The sequence below is a fragment of the Balaenoptera ricei genome, chromosome 11 (genome assembly GCF_028023285.1).
Source record: "Balaenoptera ricei isolate mBalRic1 chromosome 11, mBalRic1.hap2, whole genome shotgun sequence".
Lineage (NCBI taxonomy): Eukaryota > Metazoa > Chordata > Mammalia > Artiodactyla > Balaenopteridae > Balaenoptera > Balaenoptera ricei.
The window spans coordinates 29,066,999-29,070,583 of record NC_082649.1 but is presented as its reverse complement, the minus strand read 5'-3'; positions in this window follow the sequence as shown (position 1 = coordinate 29,070,583).

Below are 3,585 nucleotides of genomic sequence, written 5' to 3'. Positions count from 1 at the left end.
GAGGTCCTTGATGTGGGAAAAGTTGCCTCAGAGTAAAAGGAGCTCTGCCCAAGGAGGGACATTCTAGACTGGAGCCAAAAGTGAGACCCTGAGCATCAGGGTGCAGCATGGAGATGAGTCAGGGTGAAGACTGGAGGAGTTCTGAAGGCAATTCTACTCAGTTTGTACATTCTTAAAGGTTATTTAAACCTAGATCTACCTCTATCTCTCTATCATCTATCTACATCTATCTATCTATCTATCTATCTCTCTATCTACCTATCTATATCTCTGTCATCACTATATCCATCTATCTCTATCTCTATCTCTATCTATCTCTATTTCTATCTCTATCTCTAAATTTAGTGGGGGATGGAGATGGTGATCAGCCTTTTTACATCTCCAATGAGGACAGGAAGGAAGACAGGGACAGAGTGATGTAATTAAAAGTGCCCTGGATCAGGAGTCAAAAGAGTCTGGTTCTTCCAAGAACTTGGGGTGTGATCTTTGAAAAGCCGCTTCCTATCTGGACAATTTCCTCTTTGATAAAAAAAAGGAAAATGATAACTTCTCTGCCTACCACATAAAATTTTATGATGTCAAAATGAAAGTTATATGTGAAATGTTCTGAAAGAATTAACCCCATACAAAGATAAGCTCTCTTATAGTAAAAAAGCTACACGACATACTGAAAAAAATCACAGACCTGGGTTCAAATCCCACCTATGCCACTTAGTACCTGTGAGGTTAGCCAGGGTCAACTTTTAGCCCCTTAATTTTGGAAAATTGTGGAGGTCACTTCAGTCACTCAGAACTACCCGATGGTATTAAAAGAGCCAATGTAGATATAGTGCTGGACACAGAGTAAATAGACAGTATCTATTTGTTTTACCCTCCTCTTGCCTTCCATAATGTCTGCATTCAGGCAGGAGGATGGGATTGGTCATTGACTAGAGGTGAGACAGCGGGATGTCTACATGACAGATGCAATGGAATCTTCTGGGATCATCTGAAGTGTATTCCCACAGTCTGGGAACTTCCATAGTGTTTTGTGGATCTCACTGGAAGCCTCAGCAATTCACCACAAAACCTAATTATGCAAGCAGGAGCCGCAGACTGTCAGCTGATGAAGCTGGTGATTGAAATACTCCTGGGTGTCTGGTCAAGTTCTGTCTGGAGTTTTGTTGACTCTTGTTTGTGATTGCCGTGATTGCTATTCCAATACTTTCTTTTTTCCTAATCAAGATTTAAGGGTTAAAGTTGTAGAGTTTTGTTCTTCCCAAAATCACCCTATACAATTGCTCTGGTCTCTATCACTTGTGTGTGCAAGTGTGTTTAAATTAAGCAAATGTTTGTTTCCAATGAGGCCATACTCAGAACACGTCTCAGCATGCAGCTCACGTGTTTTCTTTCTGCCTGTTTTGTCTTTGCCAGGCAACCATTTGGCTTTGGGGTGGAGGAATTCGACATAGAGATAGGAAGAGATATTTCAAAATTAAATTGCTAACAAAGATGGGAATCATTTTGTGGAATCTGGAACTTGGGGACACTTCCTGTCATGTCTGTTTGTCTAGCTTTCACTCTGAGTGTCCGGATGTCTCTAGGGAGCAAACCCTAGCCAAGTTCCCACCCCCCAGGGTGGTGCTTCAGAAGGCCATTAGATCATGACTTCCCTAGATGCCGAGGGCACACGGAAAGAAGTCATCCTTGCTGGCACTGTTTAATTTCTATTTAGGACATCGTTGTTTAATTTTTGTTAGGACATTGCTTAGAAATGAGAAGTTTATTTTACGTCTGTTGAAAAAAGACATAAATTAACATTTTAAGCACCTTTTTCAGATTTGGAAAGCAGTCAACAGAGAATGAGAAAATATTTTAGGTTAGAAGTTTGGAAATGTTATCTCTGCAGATTTAGCTTTGTAATCATACACTGTGCTGAGTTTTGTTTTTGTTTCTGTTCTGTTGACTTTTTTTTTTAATAAGGTAGAGGGAAACAGTTTCTTAATAAAAAACATGCCAACACTTTGTATTTGGCACGTTTTATTGTGTGAAATTTCCGTGCTGAGGTGATTGCTTCATGAGTTTTTTGTTTGTTTGTTTTTGGTGAGAATCACATGAAGTGACTGTTTCTTTTCAGGTTGTACGTTCTTGAGAGATAAGCCTTTTCTGAAATAAATGTCTGTAGTGATTTTTTTTTTGGTTTGGGCTACACGGAAACAACATTTTCAAGCATCTGTCTGAGAGGGAAGAGTTCCACTCCAGCCTTCCCTGCGTTTCAGAACGGGGTGGGGCTGACCTGGGGAAGGAGGTCTGGACCATTAGAGACCTTCTCAAAAGAAAATCGGGAAGGAGGCCAGCTGGGGGGAGTGGGTGGTCAAAGATTGGATTCCTGGGGCTTCCCTGGTGGCGCAGTGGTTGAGAATCTGCCTGCCAATGCAGGGGACACGGGTTCGAGCCCTGGTCTGGGAAGATCCCACATGTCGCGGAGCAACTGGGCCCGTGAGCCACAACTACTGAGCCTGCGCGTCTGGAGCCTGTGCTCCGCAGCAAGAGAGGCCGCGATAGTGAGAGGCCCGCGCACCGCGATGAAGAGTGGCCCCCGCTTGCCGCAGCTAGAGGAAGCCCTCGCACAGAAATGAAGACCCAACACAGCCCAAAAAATAAATAAATAAATAAATAAATAAATAAATAAATAAATAATAATTAAAGGTGCTAAAAAATAAAAATTAAAAAAAAAAAGATTGGATTCATGTTACTGTGCTGCCGCTGACTCTTTTGCTTCTTCTAAACTTTCTGCTTTCACTAAACTAGAGAAAGAGCTCATGACTATCGCTAAATGTCAACAGATCTGGAAGAAAAATGATTTTCCTGAAGTCCAGATTAAATCACATCACTTTTAGTAAGTCAGACAGGAAAAGACAAATATCGTATGATATCGCTTATATGCGGAATCTTAAACAAATGATGCAAGTGAACTTATTTACAAAACAGAATAGACTCACAGACTTAGAGAACAAACTTATGGCTACCAGCGGGGAAGGGTGGGGGGACTGTGCACCAAGGTAGAGGCTCAGTAAGAACTCCTTGGGCCAGTCATTAAAAAATAAAACAAAAATATCTTTGGTGTTAAGGTAGGGATTGGATCACGATGTACTAAGCAGTGTCCTAGTCAGTGTTTTCCACGTTCAACGTCAGCACAGGCAAAAATGTGGTCGCCTTTTAAAATCAACAACAGTGACACAACCTGGCATTTTACCCCCTGCGTTCTAATTACCCCAGTGCAGTAGGGACAGCAGAGTCTCATGTGATCATCTGAGATAGAGAGGAGGAATGAAAAGACAAACAAGTGACTCATTTTAATGGATTTGCTTCAGACAAAAGAAACCTGTAATTTCTCTTAGACGTGTTTGACGGACCCACTGGGCAGTGAATCACAGACTTACACAAGCCTTGAAACTCAGGGCAGATTTACAGTTCTCCCATCGGCTTCTCACCATGGCGGCTGGTTTACACCGGGGCCTCCTGGACTTCCTTTCAAATATGGAGAAGACAGATCCCAGCCACTGACGGGGACCTTGGGAGGTTCCGGAGCCAGCACGGTGATGG